Source organism: Bombus terrestris, chromosome 5, assembly GCF_910591885.1.
Source record: "Bombus terrestris chromosome 5, iyBomTerr1.2, whole genome shotgun sequence".
Classification (NCBI taxonomy): Eukaryota; Metazoa; Arthropoda; class Insecta; order Hymenoptera; family Apidae; genus Bombus; species Bombus terrestris.
The window spans coordinates 7,621,327-7,638,991 of NC_063273.1; the positions used below are offsets into that span (position 1 = coordinate 7,621,327).

Below are 17,665 nucleotides of genomic sequence, written 5' to 3' on the forward strand. Positions count from 1 at the left end.
AACGGTCAATTGGGGAAGAATGTTGTCTTAATCATCAATTTATTATTATTTTGCCATTACATGCTTCGAATAATAAAAATACTCAGCGAAACATGTGATTTCGGCGTGGCAAAGTGTTAACATTTTATCAACTGTTAGCGACTCAACAGCATACGCATGTCCGACCGATATCTCAGACGCAGATTCTCCTGGCGCCGGCTCTGTTTCGATTTAGACTCTCCAATACCATTCTTTTTGTTCATCGCGAAAGGTACGTTTTTCAAATTGGTATAAAACTGTGGGAGCTTACAAAGCAACGCAACTTAGGCAACTGAGCAAGGTACCTTAGTACTAAATAACAAATTACTGTTCAAATAAGGAGAAAGATTGGCAGCGACAAGAAGCCGATTAATGGGCTATCGGTCGGTAAGCGTCGGTGCAAAAAACCGATTAATCGGTTATCGGTTGGTAAAGTGTTAATATGTGATTTACAAGATTTTCGTTGATATATATTTGCACGCGTCTCAGCACTCTCTTTGTCTGACCATCTTCTATACCACACTACTAACGGCACAGTTGCATTCATCTGTTTTTCGAGACGCTGTGCACACACATACTTCCATACACTCATACTCACGTACGTGTGTCACTACTACGCGGCTAATCTAGTGTAGCACACAAAATTACACATATGTCAATAATTAATTAAAGTTTATTTATATTGTTTTACTTCCACATCCAATTACGAAATAACAGCCGGTGACATGAGATAAATTCTCAGCAAAATTGCCGGTCGACAATGTGTTAAATGGAACGAATTATTTAATACCAAAACTACCAGAGTAATCGAAATGATCAAGTCGTGGCTTTATATAGAAATTTTATGGATTTGCAGCGGCGCATCTTTTTGCTTATTCTAGGTTTGCTCAATCGATGACCCTTCATGGACCGCGTCAATTCCACTGTCAGATACAAGTAATTATCATAGTAGCGAACGCGTGAATAGAATTGTGTAAGTTGGTAGTTGGCAGGTAATGCGTGTCTTTCTAGCAAAAGGAAATTAGATGGGTTTAGTTGAGTTTGGGTTCGGGTCAGTCACTCCATCAAAGTTAAAATCTTAACGCGTCTACCGATAACGCCAGATCGCCGTCACCCACCCACCCAATGTTCTCCAAGTGGCGTCGAGAAATTGAAAATTTTTAAGGAAAAAGTATTCGGTCGCGTAGCCAGGCCACGCAGCTTTGATCCAACAGTCAACGTTGAAATAGAAAATCGAAAAGAGAAATCCGAGAAGAGATACGAGGAATAGACGATGTACATGATGTCTACGATCTACGTCATCGGATTAGCGTGGATCGCGGCACACGCCATAACGGTTGCTCTATTAATAGGTAGACGCACGGTCTATTACTCTTGATTAAGTCTATTAACAGGCCAACGGTATTATGCGATAACGCACTCCACGTAACCGACTCACGCACACTTTTATTATTACGCCAGTAAATGTTGTAATCGCGCGTTGCACTTTACGCCTGGCCGTTGAATTTTTATCCGGCGCGTGTCCAGCAAACGCGTTATCGGCTCGCGTGACCGGTTTGCACGAATTCGCGTCCAGCCACGCACACTCTACTCACAGTGGAAACGTTTTCGACTACTTTCACCGAGCGTTCGATCGCCGAAAAATTGTGCGCCGTGCGTTGCTCTTCTCGGATTTGCTCGAATATCCCGCCGATGTATAAAACGCCTATATAACGCGACCGAGTTCGCCAGCCAGATTACTATTTCGCGTGACCACTTTGCATAAACTTGAATCACGATTCGCCAACCTAACATATTCGATCCGCTTATCTACGACGAAATTTCGTTGTCCATCGTCTAAATATCCGAAAGCGCAACCGACTCGCGATCGAAGTAAAAACTAGCGAAAAGCACCACGTTACAAGTTCGTGCGATCTGATCGTGTGTATATGGTACGGTTTCACTTGGACAAAGTTTTACCTATTAATATAAGTTTGACGACCGATCAACACTGTGTCACGACTCGTTATCGAAGTGTTTTTAGAGACGGTGAAAAGTAGAGAGCGGCATACGTTCCTTTCGTGACTGACACGTTCACCACGAATGGTCAACCAGCCAGCACGGTACCTGCTTTTACGTTATGCGCACATTGCGAATCTTTATGCATCTACGGGAAGTTTAAAACGTAGGATTAAACGCTTTTTGTATAAAAGTAAAGCGAAACGAAGTAAAGTACTTATTATAGTAATTGATTTTATCTGTACAAATGTTTGCAAGTTGAATTAAAGATAGCGAATTTGTGAGAGACAAAATCGGAATATATTCGCAAGTATTAGGTTGTCCGAAAAGTTTCTTTCGTTTTATAAGAAAATAATAGACGTACAATGTTTTTTGTTTTATATTAGTTTATTGGTTTGCACGAACATAATGATAGAAATAGAACGAAGTGGATCATACCTAAATCAATAAAATAATATAAAACAGAAATTGTTATTCATCACCTTAACACGTTGACTGCCGCGTCACCCGTATTCGTGTGACGCTTATTTGACTACTTGCGAAGGATCATCGTAGGTATTTAAAAAGGTATTCCACAGGAAGTAATAAAACTATTGAATTGCTATAAAAGTAATACGAAAATGGTTTATTAAGAAAATTATTTAAATTGTAAAACTTTAAAGCATTTTATACAAAGTTGAGGTTGGTCGAGACAATTTGGACAATAAGTTGTTTCCTTTAAATTCTCTCGAGTCTTTGTTCGGTCCATTCGACGTCTTTTATCTGCATAACATAGTTTGCACGCGCGTCTAATGCTTCTCCAGAAATCATTTTTTCGAACAGCGAACTCTAAATATTCCAATATTTACATCCTTCCCTGTTGCAATTTTGTAAACCGTCGAAGCGTTTACAACAGAAGTTCCCAGAAGCAGTTGAACGCCAGGTGTTCGATACCATTTGATTCCTTTTCTAATTGTAGTGGCATAAAAAACCATCGAATCTATACGACACTCGTGGCCTGAAGGAGATTTCATTGAAAACACGCGCGGCAGTCAACGTGTTAAATTTTTCGGGCAACCTAATACAAAGCTCTGCTATCATATAAAACGATTTTTCACTCGGACATATTGCACACGATTCTTCTATGAAACTGTTCTATGAGAATTATTCGTCGGGATATTATAAACGAAAATCGAATCCATACGGTGAACGTGTTAAGCCACGTAACCAGAACGGATCCTGAAAAATCATCTTACCTTTACGACACAAAAGGATTACTATTATGGAGCCGCGTAAATCGTGGAACGAACAGCAGAAGAAGGAAGAGGGACGAGTTTCGATGGAGAATCACTGACGAGCCATAAAGGGACGACAAATGAGGAGGGACATCGGCCGGTAGTCCAGGATAATCCGTAGAGATGGAAGAGACGAGAACTTGTACGAAGGCTTGGTCCCCTCCTCTCCTATTGGACGCGAGTCTCCTGTCCCTCGCAGACTTTTAACACCGTGTAAAAAGAGAGAGAGAGGGAGAGAGAATTTTCTCTGTAGGCCGACCAGCCGGAAAGGTCGCTTACGCTTTACATTCTTGATGCCCCGTTGAATTTTAATGCTCCACATTCGAAGGCTTCCTAGAAGCTGACGTTGCTGCGGCTGAGCGACGAAAATGCGGTTGGCTTGACGAATGAGGAGCCTGGAATTCCTATTGTCGGATAGGATGAGCTTTTAAACATGCGACCACGCCACTCCAAACACTATGCAGCCTGTGTTTCGTGGGTTAATCGCACTTCGGGGAAAGTGGAAGACCATTAACGCTTCTGTTTCGAGAGAAAAAAAGGACTTGTCCCCTGGGGAGATTATGTCGGAGTATGTTTAATTTAGGAATGTCAAAATTATGCAAAGTGCACCGCAGTTCCAACGGCTCGATCGATATTTTATCTCTTTTCTTTACTTTCCTCGCCGCTTGCATCTTCCTGCGTTCGCACTTTGGTGTACGTTTGATGAAGTTCGTCGAATTTCTTTCTCTTATGAAATCAACGGGATTTTACGTTTATTATTTCTTGGAGCGGCGTGTTGCGGCGTCATACAACGCGAGATCTCGGATTTTCCAGGACTAGACTGAGTGAAACTGTTCGATATGTAATACGAGAGTCAGAAAGTTCCAAGTCTCTGAAGCAAAGCCAGATATGCGTATGATACTAAAATTTGTCCGATTTTTGAAATCACTCGCGACCGATGCAAGATTCCTCGCTTAATTTCGTTTGAAAGTACCGTTAGGATGGACTACAGTTCGTTTGTGTCTATCGGTGTACTAAATATGTAAATAATTGATCTCACCACGCGGTATTTAGGCAGCCGCTTCAAAGTGACTTAAATTAGACCACTGATATCCAAACGCTTAATCTTGCGCAGCTGGATTGTTCCAATCGAATGTACTCGCACGAGCCGACCAATTCCACTGCATTGCGTCACTGCACGAATCGTTCGAAGTAAATTAACGTGACTCATCCTTATCAAAAACTTTCGCGTACGTTTTATCTCCAAACCCTGGAATTTCCACCACTATCACTAAACCGATTGCCAAGAAACTTACGTGTGTATTTATAGCGATTCTATAGCGATTCCAGTTATTCGTGCACATAGTTATCCATAGTTATCTATAGACCGAGTTACACGCATTTCCGAGTCCATAGTTCACGTTGATTAATAGCTTCGGTATATGGCACACTGTAGGACTTAGTTCCTATAGCACGGACGAAAACCCTATATCTAGGCGATCGTTTCTAATAAAGTGGAATTTCTGAAGTGCCGGCCGCGATATACCGTGGTTCGTGAAAATATTCCGACACCTGTAGAAACATTTCGCGTATGCGCTTTATACGAAATCTTTTGAAATTTCGTCGGCATTTTAACGAGGCGCGACTGTCACCATTGTATCGGTAGAATTTTGCAACGAATCTGACAATGTTCGTATAGAAGCTATTGGTATGCGAATATTTGTCGTCAAACGGCGATATATTTATCTTGAAATCTATTGGCTTGGCAACTAAGTGATTGCGGATTTTGTCAATGCCGCCTAATGACAAAATCCGCAATCACTTAGTTGCCAAGCCAACATTACAAATATTCGAGTAACAAGGAAACGATGAAACTATTTGGCTTTCGATGCACGTTATTCCATCGTTTTACGAAAATTCGATAAAATGACTATGGCGATAAGAAGGCTATCGTAATATCGAATAAAAAGAATTTTTATCTCCTTTTTCTAGGTCAAATACTCGAGGTACGTGGACACGAATTTAATTATACGGCAGACAAGGAAGAAGTTTCGGAGATGAGGTAATCGATTCTTTTGCAACACGCATTATCTTCTGTTTTCTCGTGACCTTCTTCGAAGCTCGTTCAACGCCTAAGAGGACGAGGTCCGTAGAAAATACCGCTTTTGAGTAAACGTACTCTTTCAGACTACCGTTTCACCAATCTTCGCCTTTGCAAAATCAATCTCCGCGACTATTTTACATTTTGCAACCACGGTTTTAATTAATCTCCGCACTTATACAGCAGGATTTTCCGATATTTAGCTGTCGTTCAATGGTCTCGTTCATTCGATATATTTCACGAATGACAGTGAAATTTTCTCCTGAATTTTCCAACCGATTAACACTACAACTACCGATAGTTAACACGAAGCTACTTCTACCAAAACCAATCAAAATGACTGATCTTTAAAAAATACGTAATTGTAGAATATTTTTATACTTATTGATTTACTACTTTCTTACAGAAGCAATTCCATGTTATGTAGTACAATTTTGATATTATTAATTCATCTGGGATTATGATCCCTAAACGAGGATTGATACATTTATAAAATTGTAGAACCAGTCATTTTGACTGCTGTGATATTTCTTGTGTTGGCATTTAGCGATCTAGCGATCGATCCAGATATCGTCATATCGAATGATACGCAGTGAAAATTTTAAAAACGCGTGGGAAGTTGTACAAAACGAGGAAACTGGTTAATTGGGATTCGATAAACAGATTGCAGCACCCTTTTACACTTCGACAAGTACCAATCACTTTGATTGGTATTGGTATAAGTAGCCTCGACACAAAATTATTTTCAGTTTGAATACATAAAGAGCAAAATAAAATTCGTTATATTATCCTTTTAATTGCCGTTACGAAAGTCATGACATCATTAAAAAATATAACACGAAGTAGGAATTTTAAAATAAAATTGTAAACCATTGAATTTGACTGGTGTGGTAGTTGTAGTGTTAACGTTGCAAGTGATGAATGTTGAAAACTGATTAACGTTCAAAGCTCAGACGTTTACTTTGAAAGATCTTCAATATGCGCAATCTCTGTATACCATAAGCAAATAGGCGAATAAATAATATCCATGGTGCAGGATGCATGGAAGCTTTCGTAGAACAATTAGCAACAGGGTTGAGTTGCAAACGGTTCGGATGAGAAAAAGTCGCGGTTGCAGATGTCGAAGCGTACAGGCTGCGCCCGGATTCAGCCGTTCTTTGTTGCAAGTTTTGCTGCTGAATGCTCGCATCTGCTCGAAACGCTTGTTAAAAGTTCACGCTAATGACTATTCGTCGACGCTAATTCGTGCGAAGCGCGTGACCCGAATGAACGTTTGCCTCGGGCGCTTTTCGTTTTTCACGTTCGATATAGCCATCTTTTTATTTTATCGAACCGCTAATTTCAGAGAAATTCGCGATAATACGAAGTAGTTAAATAAATTTTTATCTGATGTTTCACGAGAGTCGGCATTTGTCGTCGCAAACGCTGTTTTCATGGAGCCATTGGATCGAACCAATGCAGATAAAATCCCTCCTCTCGATATTTCATCGCGTTGGAAGTTCGTTTGTCTTGTATCGTGTGAATTTTCAAACCGGCGCGATTATGGTCGACGATAAGGATGAAATATGTCTCCGTTTGAGGGACGATCGGAAGAAATAACACGTAATAGCGTGCCTCTGAGTCATAGCAACCACGGTTTTTCAAGTAAAGTTTCGAAGCTTTCAAGTATTCGAGCAGCAGAACTGTGCCTTTTTCAGCTGTAAGACTCGTAATGGTATCAGATTTTGAGCGACGAGACGCAGACCTCGTGGAAATTTCTACGGCATTTTCTTCTTTTACTTTTACTGTAAATTTACCGGCTTCACTTGCTACAAGAAACCCACATTAAAAGGATCTTTTCTTGTTCGTAAGAAGATAAGGAAATTACAGTTTAGAAGATAAAGTAATTGCGGTTAATCGCTATGTACATATTTTTGAGTCTGATAACAGGAACAGGAACTGCTAACTGGTACAAAGAAATTGCTTATTAGCCACGCGATAATATAATATCAAAGCAAAGTGTTACAGAATAAGAAATAGGGAAGCAGTACTCAAAAGCATAGATGTAGAAAAGGATTTTATAGAAGAGAGAAAAATACAAAAAACGTATATGAAGTTTTAAAAATTGTCAATCAAACTGCACTCTCTTTCTCTTGGTGTAATAATCGAAGCGAATCGATACCGATTCGCTACGAAAGTCACATTGCTCATCGACGAACGAACGAGAGAGCCGAAAGGGGACAAAAAGGAATATGCAAAAGAAGGATGAAAAAAGCAGCAAGTGTTAATTGACTGTGCAGGCTGAAGCCAGAGGGACTGGCAATCTCGTCGTTTCCTCCGGCTGATGCAACTGGTCGCCGAGAAAGCCGAGTTAACACGTAACACATGTCTCGCTGTGTTGGCCTGGACTCGGGCCTGGCCGGTTTTTCTTTTTTGCCACTGTGACCTGTATTAAAGCGAGCTGAAGCCATGGAAAACGGACTTCTTCGTTCCATCAAAAAATCAAACACGAACTACACTGTTACATTCTTTCCAATTTAATCTACTCGCCTTCTCCGAGCTACAGATATTTTGTCACTTTGCAAACATAGATAATTTTGAAGCCGAGTATCCTCGCGTACAAAGAACAGACTTATCATCCCTAAGCTCGTTTCTATTTGCTGAATTCTTAGGGGTCTGCACCGTCATCGTAATTTCAAAATACCGAATTCTGTAAAGAAATGTTTCTTAAAGCTTCTACAGTCGTTGATTGGCTTGAAAAATTCTGCGATACGTTTCGCACAGATTCTATATTTTACTGGTCGAAGAGAGATTGTTCATTTTAAGAGATCTAGTCAAGATGGCTGCGCGATATTTCAGCGGAAAAGCTTTTGCATGTAGCGCGTAACGTCGCCGTTGTGTAAAAGCTTTCCTTCGAAAAACGTCGAGATAAAATCAACAACTACGTTAATATCGTCTCGAACTATCTCGTCTTTCCATTTTCTATTCGCTTGTTAAACAAATTCAAAACTTTGTCAATTTTTACACGCCACTCGTAATCCTCGCGCTTCTGTCTGCGTTTCAACCACCGATCTCTCGTTTCTCTCTACAATTTCCATATCGTAATCCAGAGTCAGTAACGTTGCACTCTATTACCTGGAAATAAAAGCAGCTGTCGAAACTTCTTGCTTCTATTAACACACACAGAAGCTTTGTACTTCCAAGTTTTCCATCTCGATCGAACGATAATTAAGCTGACCGGTAATTACGTTAATTACGCGGTACTAGCGCGAACTGACCACGGTATTTTCAAGGGAGCACGACGTTCAGCCAGGGAACAACGTTGATAATGATAGCAGCAGGGAGCTACAACGACGACCGAAATTAATAGGATTCAATCGGCCGCCGACTGTGCAATTATGAGCCATTATGGGTTTGAACACCACCCTATAGAAACTAAACGTCGGTGTGTTTGATATCACGCTGGGATATCCGCCTCTCTCTGCAGCAATCTAACCTGATTTATTTCGTATTTCGGTCTATGATGATTCTAAAGGGGATAGTCCAAGTTTGAACGAGGCTCGCGGCTCAACGTTGGTTAATTAGAAATTATTGCGACAATGAAGAGGACGCAGCGTGTATCGGTGAGGTGCAATGTTACAGAGATTGTAAACGTGACTAGAGGTGCACGATGCGTGTGGTCGAGCCGTGCAACGTACATGTTGAACGAGATTGATGGAACTCGTGCAATACTAGCTAATTACGTGAGTGTATCGGTAGGACTAGATCGTCGGATTATCGAGCAACCGCCATGAATTTTCAGCATCGGTGTGTATAAATCGAATCAGAGGGGATAATGTCTTCTTCTATTCGCGTTCATTTTGTATTCTTCTCTTCCTCGGTAAATTACGTACTTTGGCTCGCAGACAATAATCTCGTATCGAAGCGTACTGAATCCGAATCGTTCGCTTCTTCGATGTAAAATAGGATTATGCGCAACGTTTTACGAACAATGTCTTTGCTATTACGTGTAAGCGATATTCAATTCGTAATCATTGAACCTGACAGACTATCTGCTCTTCAGAACAGACGCTACGTCTCAAAGATCGTAGTATTAACACTTTGACTGCCACGCTGGGTCATATATGACCCGCCATGATTTCTCCTGTGATGCCAAGGTCATTGGTGACGCTTTAACTTTTGCAATTGTAAAAATTGAATGAAAATTGACAGTTAGGGTATTTTGAATATAACCGATAAATAGAAGGTACTTTGAAATAAAAAATGCTCCATTGAACGATTAAACATTTTTATTAGAACATCAATAAAAAAAATGAGAACAAATCTTGCATCTAACTGTGCACTGTGTTTGCATTCATATCTTTGAGTGCTAATCTACGAATATTATTATAAACACACCTTAAAAGATAATAGTAAATGGTGCTTTATAATCATATAATTGAAGTTAGAAGTGCGCACATACCTTAATATTATACAGGGTGGTTGGTAACTGGTGGTACAAGCGGAAAGGGGGTGATTCTACGTGAAAAAAGAAGTCGAAAATATAGAATAAAAATTTTTCGTTTGAGGCTTTGTTTTCGAGAAAATCGACTTTGAATTTTCGCTCGGTACGCGTGCGCTTTATCACGTCTCGCTATAACGGATCTCACTGTAGATCGTTGTCTCGATGGATATTAGTTTGTTTGCTTTTGCCGTAACGGAGAATTAGAAATACATAATGAAATAATATGAAGTAATCATAAAGTTTATTATTAAAAAAATTGCTGAAAATGTTGCCCATTATAAATTAATACGTCAGAAAGTGTTCATAGAAATTTAATTAGAAGAACAGAAGTATGTGTTCGGCAGAATAGGCAACATTTTCAACAATTTTTGTAATAATAAACTTTATGATTACTTCATATTATTTCATTATGTATTCCTAATTTTCCGTTACGGCAAAAACAAACTTAAACTGCGATAATATCCATCGAGGCAACGATCTACAGTGAGATCCGTTATAACGACACGTGATAAAGTGCACGCGTACCGAGCGAAAATTCAAAGTCGATTTTCTCGAAAACAAAGCCTCAAACGAAAAATTTTTATTCTATATTTTCGACTTCTTTTTTCGCGTAGAATCACCCCCTTTCCGCTTGTACCACCAGTTACCAACCATCCTGTATATAGAATGAGTAAATACCGTTTACTAATATCTTCAACACGTTTCAACAATATATTCTGCACGTTTTGCTTACGACGAAATAACGAATGCGAATGGTTTGTTGAAATAAACGAAGCTTTGTTATAATATGTCGCTATCAACTGCTACCAAGGCGCCACGTAGGTCATCCGTGACCACCAATGAGATAAACGGTCCATTGGGGAAGAATGTTGTTTTGCATCATCAATTTATTATTATTTTGCCATTATATGCTTTGAATAATAAAAATACCCCCGTGGCGTCCTGAGCGAAGCATGTGATTTCGGCGTAGCAGTCAAAGTGTTAATACCCATAAAGGCTTCTTTTACTCTGTTTTTTTATGTCTTTCCGATATAGAAGGCGTGGCTCGTATTTTATACATACTAAGCACCCTTTAACACGTTGACTGCCACGACACCCACATTCGGGTGACAGCAAAGTTTCCGGTAGGGTCGCGTCATCCGTATTCGGGTGGCGCTTATTTGACCACTTGCGAAGGATCGTCGTACGTATTTGAAAAGATATTCTAGAGGAAATAATAAAACTATTGAATTGTTATAAAGGAAATACGAAAATGGTTTATTAAAAAAATTATTTACTCGCATTACTAAAATATCGATGGAAGTACCTAGCAGAGAACGCTTGGTAACGCGTGGTCTGACGGAGATTTCAGTGAAAACACGCGTGGCAGTCAACGTGTTAAATGTCACATAGATCACACTACTCTGATTATGACTCGTGGCAATTGCAATAGCAAAATTCCTGATTCACATATGTTGTTTTACTCGCTTGATATTATTACGATTTGTCTCTACCTGGATACGTCCACTTACCTTTATGCAGTTTCATATCCTCGTGGACACGACCGAACAAACGAGACCTGGAATTTATTCCACCCGTTAAATAGCAGTGACCAAGAATGAGCATTTTATTAGCTTGTCCGAAAAATTTCTTTCGTTTTATGAGAAAATAATAGATACACAAGGTTTTTTGTTTTATATCATTTTGTCGAATTACGTACGATCCATTTTATTCTGTTGAGATAAACAGCACGAGATTTCACAGACTTGGTTTCACCTTTGTATGAAGCTACACTGTTGTAAAAAACACGTTGCGAAAGAAAGACACTTTTCGAACAGACCTTCCAAAAATCAGCTCTCGACATTCTCTTTATTCTAACACCTTGAGCCGTCACTTTGTTGGATTCATACAATAAATTTTACCGCAATATCCAAAGTTCAATTCTTTACCTTATTTGTAAAACGTCCGAACTGTGACGCGAGGATATCACCGGTGATCTGTCAATTTCGCGATTTCTTGTGTCTTCTACGTGACACGATAAACGACAGAAAGAATCTTAGCTTCCACATGATTTATCACGCGTCCGTAAATTGTAGCATAATTTCGACGTGCTAATTGATTGGAAACGGTAATTATCTAGTTTCACTGGTACGAAGACAACGTTGGAAAGAAATATTTCTGCGATATTCGGATGAACGTGAAGGAATTCTTGGAGAGTCGTAGATTAAGTTAATATCTTGCACATTTCCCATATCTTCGCGTATCCTCCAAATTCTGTACATTTTTACTCTGAAATTGCCCATAAACGCGTAGCATAAAAATGAAAACCAATGAATTTTCTAATACGATCCACAAACGACACTTGCCTTTCGTCATCGACTTTCCTCTACCCGTGGCACGTCTACACGTCAGTCAGGTCCGACGTTGGATGGAACACAGGGCACGAAGGTTCGCCGTATTGTGATAACGACGCTTAAACGATGCCGCGTAAACTTGCCTGAATGGGTACCATTGTGCTCGTCCTAAGTCGACCATCATTCTTTCAGCCAGTTTTATGTTTTACGTCGGTTGCATGGGTTATGTTTATGGGAACGCTGTCTGGTCGCGTCTATCCGCCGTCAGCATTTAACCTTTCCGATCAGTTTTTCTCTCAGCTTTTTATTGCGATACTCTTCCCACCCTGTCTGCCTCCTTCAACCTTTCTCTCGATCGTCTTTCGTTCGATACTTATTACCAGCCCTTTATCTCTCTTGTTTCCCGCTGTTTTTTTTCCCTTCTCTTTTATCACTTCTGCACGACCGCCTCTGGCTGCAAGCTGCGTCCTCGTGTTCCGCAGAAATCGTCGTAAATAGCTGCCTTCTCTTCGTGGTTAGTCGCTGTTCCAATCTTCGGAGACCATTGAAAATTTCTCAAAAAGGATTCGACACTCTGACACACTTTCTCCTGTCGAACGATTCGCTGTGAGCTTAATCAGCCGTCTTTGATTCTTCTCTCGATCGTATCGGCAACTGACCGATGAAGAAACGACATGACTATGCATAGATTTAGTCGGCAGTGTTTCAAACCTAGGAACCCTGCGACACTGTCCAACGTTTAAGGAAAATGTTTACTTTGATGCGATATTTTAATTAGAAACGTAGTAAACAAACTTTTGTACATTGGTCAGTTTGTTTAAAAAGTCATTGGCAATTTGGAAGGAGGTGCTCGGAAGTCACGAGGTGAATTATTTTTCAATTATCTTTTCAAAAGAACGACAGACACTCCAAGGCAAGAATTTTTAATAATAATGTTAAAATAACGTAATTTCCATTTAATTGCCAATGAGCAGACAGAGAGCACAGACGAAATACTTTAGAACGTAATTAATCGATGAATCATTAGAGAAACGTCTCTCGTTCCATTCCGCAGATACTTCAATCTCTTCGCTAAAATTTTTATATCTCTGCTAGCCAGTATGAAGAGCGCTGGAAAAACCGTAAAATATAAGCAATAAAGTTACTTTCCCAGAGATCGATGGCCATATCAAAGTAATAATTACCATATTTTCGATAATAATAATAAACTAACTTTAATCTCCATTTAATTATCAATCAAATTTCTAATAACATTTTTTAGAAAACAGAGAAAATCCATCAATGCCAACGCTCGATGAATCATTAAAAGAAAATCTCTCTCTTTCTCTCTCTCTCCATCGTCATACCAGAGATGCTTTAATCTCTTTGGCAACATCATCGATGCCCCGATCACGCAGGACACGGTTAATTAACACAGATTGCTCGTCCCATATAGACGTTCATTAGGAACCGGAAAGATGGTTGGAACAAACGGTTCTACAGGTTCAACGTAGATCAGGAGCTGACCTGTCTTTCTCACAGTTTATACAACGACGTGTATATCGTACGAAATTTTGCCGTTTGAATTTTATCGGTTCGAAACGTTTCGTTTCAGTGATAGCGCTGAACGAAAAGTCAGACCGATTGAAGTTGGCCATGGTTAATTATAGAACAAGCCCAATTAGTCGGGGCTGCATGGCATTGCGAGTTAATTAGCGCTCGTCAGCCAGTTTGAGCGAGCTTCGCGAGACTCGCGACGTCAAGATGAAAAAAGAAAAAAGAAATAAAAAAAAACGTGAAATGGCCGCGCGAACGACGCTTCTCGGAATCGAATTTTCATTTCGTAGAGCCGTCCCTACTGAAGTGAATTATCTCGCGGAAGCGAATTTTCCTTTGCCTCGTGGACATTTGCTCGTAGCAAACGTTCCGATGTTTGCCGCGATGCGCTTCGCTACATGCGTTAGTCCAGTTTGCCCCAAATTCGGCCAATTTTTCTCTTTCAGTTCCGACGCATGATTATTCATGATTACAATTTCTCATTTTCGTGCTTCAAAGTATTTCACAATTTTCAGGGATTTTTTCCGAGCTTCAAACGTTTCGAAAGTTCCGATGAAATATTCAATAGCAGAACTATCAAACTCGTTGAAGCGAGTTTCAATCTTTTGTTCCTACGATTCTCCGGAAAATATACAGATGCTTCTCACGAAATTCAGACTTTATCTGCCGTGCCAGCTTCCTTCAGTTCCAAATACGAATAAGTTACATTGCAGCAAATTGAGTGTATTCCAGTGTATCTCAAGCTATTGTAATCCCTATATATATGTGTATGTGTGTGTGTGTAAATTGTATTTTCTCATAATGTACTGCTACGATGTTAAATTATTATGTATTACACATTGCGGTAACCCGCAACAGTAAGATCGATGCGTAAGACCTTAACTAAGACTTCGAAGAAAGGAAATGATATCAGAATACGTGGAATGTTTGCCTCTGTTTATACAGCAAAATTTTATTCCAGTGAAACCGCTTAATCTTCAGGATCCTAAACCGCAGGTCGATGATACCGGGATCGAGATGCACGTGTCACGTGCGATGTCACCGCACTGATTCAACAGAGGATCGTGAATCACGATCACCTTTCAATCGAGCGTGACATTTTTACAAAGAGGCACACCTTGTTGATTCACTGGTCGTCGCAGAGATTAATCCGTGAAATAAAATTCCTCGCGACCCACGATAAAAGCGTCGATCGGATCAGTCCTTTGAAGGATCGTCGAACTTGATCTAAGGTTCGAGAAGACTTGCTATCGCGTTCGAGAAAGTGTTGATCGACTTTAATCCGACTATCGTCGATCGAGTCACGATATTAAAGCATCGAAACGTTATTACAATTTATTGTACATGAAGGGACTATCGTTTGGAATTGATTCAGGGATGTAAGTACTTATAACGCGGTTAGATAACACGAAAGGCTGACTAAGAATTTCCTAAGAGCGGACTTGGTCCACTAATGCTCGTGTTTGACGGTAAATTGGGTAATATTTATCAATAAGGTAAATTTATAGCGAAGTTAATGGAAGATCAGAGCTGCTTAGGTCTGTCAAAAGATAGAAGAGAATAGAAAATTGGACCATCTTGAAACGTTAGATGTTCTTCTGGTATTAGCTAGCAACGTCACATCCCAGCCTCCCGGAAGCTAAGATGATCAGTTCCTCTTTTTATTCGTTGCACAACTATACGATTAACACTTTGAATGCCACGGTGGTCATTGGTGACCGGAGCGTTTGAACTTCTGACAATTGTAAAAATTGAATGAAAATTGACAGTTAGGGTATTTTGAATATAACCGATAAATAGAAGATACTTTGAAATAAAAAGTGCACCATTGAACGATTAAACGTTTTTATTAGAACATCAATAAAAAAAAGATCAGAACAAATCTTGCATCTATCGGTGCACTGTGTTTGCATCCATATCTTTGAGGGCTAATCTACGAATATTATTACAAGCACACCTTAGAAAATAATCGTAAATGCTGCTTTGTAATCATATAATTGAAGTTAGAAGTGTGCACATACCTTATTATTATATATAGAATGAGCAAATGCTGTTTACTAATATCTTTTACACGTTTCGACAATATATTCTGCACGGTTTGCTTACGACGAAATAACAAATGCGAATGGTTTGTTGAAATAAACGAAGCCTTGTTATAATATGTCGCCATCAACTGCTACCAAGGCGCCACGGTGGTCATCCGTGACCGCCAATCAAATAAACGGTCCATTGGGGAAGAATGTTGTCTTGCATCATCAATTTATTATTATTTTGCCATTACATGCTTTGAATAATAAAAATACTCCCGTGGCATCCTGAGCGAAACGTGTGATTTTGGTGTGGCAGTCAAAATGTTAAGAATTTCCTAAGAGCGGACTTAGTCCACTAATGTTTGTGTTTGATGGTAAATTGAGTAATATTTATCGATAAGTAAGCTTAGGTAATATTTATAGCAAAGTTAATGGAAGATTAAAGCTGCTTAAGTTTGCCAAAAGATAGAAGAGAATAGAAGATTAGACCATCCTGAAATATTAAATATTCCTCGGATATTAGCTGGAAACATCACGGCCCAGCCTCCCGGAAGCTAAGACGATCAGTTCCTCCTTTTTAGTTACACGACTATACGTTTAATGTTCAATGCTATGCATTGAAAAAGACATAAAAGTTGCCTACGTATGTCAAGTTGCGTGCAAGTGTTGGAATATTTTCTGGAACCAATGCAAATTTAAAAAACTGCAAATGTGTCAACCACCATCAACCAACGTCCATAGAACCAATTCCAATTGAACCAATTTATAATTTACCTTGCAGCTCCATCGTCGTTACGCCACTGTTACATCCCTCACAGTAACTCGACATTCGAAATCAGACACATTGGAATTGACAGTGGCGCGTACGGTGTATACTCAGCTGCTAGGCCGACCGGAAATCGCGTTCCATCTTCGATAGCGTCCGTCAAGGGACAGTTAAGTGTCAGTGACCTCGACGCGTCCTATAATGAGCCACGAACACCGACGTTAATCATGTTCTTTTCTAACCCGGCAACTAAGTAGCTTGATCGCGCTGCTCGTGATTTGGATTCACGCGGAGGATGCAAAAGTGTGTTTCGTTGTGGAGTTGGTGCGACGATTCGAATCGCGATAATCGGCCCGATTATTCCATGCACGTACAGCTACTCTTATTCGGAGGAAGGAGGAGTGAAATTACGTGGTTGTTGGTAATTCGACGAATTTCTGAAGTTACCAACGTCGGCTGAAACTCACGGATTTGGCGGAAAGGATGGAACCTGGTTACACCGGGTTTAGCTTCTCCGGTTCTCGGCTAACTACGTGAACGTTAACGATCGGAAACGTATTTGGTTACTAATACACTGAGAAACGGGAATTTTCATGCAAATCCGGCATAATAATAAGTCTAGCGTTCGACTTATTGCCATTTTGCAGTTTCATCTGCATAATTTCGTGCTTTACGCGATCAACGGGAAAGGTGGAAGTTTCAAAGTAGTTTGATGATTGTTATAAACAAGGGTGGTGTTTGCATTAATAAATCCGGCTTTATGGTGTTATCGCAGTTTCATCCGATAATTCCCTATTTTGTGTAATTAGCAGGCAGAGGGAGAGTTTTAAAAGCTTGGATATTCGTAAATAAGCGGCATGCACTGGATTAGGTTCGAAGTAAATCTGGCTCCTACCGATCTCCCTGTTTCGTAATATTATCTTTATTATTTATCTTATCTGAGAAAGAAGTATCAACACACGAATAACGGTTTTAAGATGTTTCGGTAATTCTTATAAATAAACGAGATTAGATGTATCGAGCTGCTTTGAGAACGATCCTAAGCGATCTAAAACTAAGTCTTTCAAAGAAAATTCCAAACTTTATTTATCTATAGGTTGTCCGAAAAGTTTCTTTCCTTTCACAAGATGATAATAGATGAACAACA

General features: G+C 39.8%; 1 protein-coding gene across 4 annotated transcripts in view; it reads left to right on the forward strand.

The window, feature by feature from the left end:
* Positions 1–17,665, forward strand: part of LOC100645828 (dystroglycan 1) — a 106,573-nt gene that overhangs the window by 39,431 nt on the left and 49,477 nt on the right. For 2 of the 4 annotated variants that reach the window (XM_012308555.3, XM_012308559.3), the window contains exon 2: positions 5,262–5,275. The exons of 1 other annotated variant lie outside the window; for it this stretch is intronic. The gene's annotated coding sequence lies outside the window, so the exon portion shown is untranslated. Of the gene's footprint in view, positions 1–5,261; positions 5,276–5,311; positions 5,332–17,665 lie in introns of those variants that run through there. One more of the 4 variants, XM_048405894.1, reaches the window with a different exon arrangement.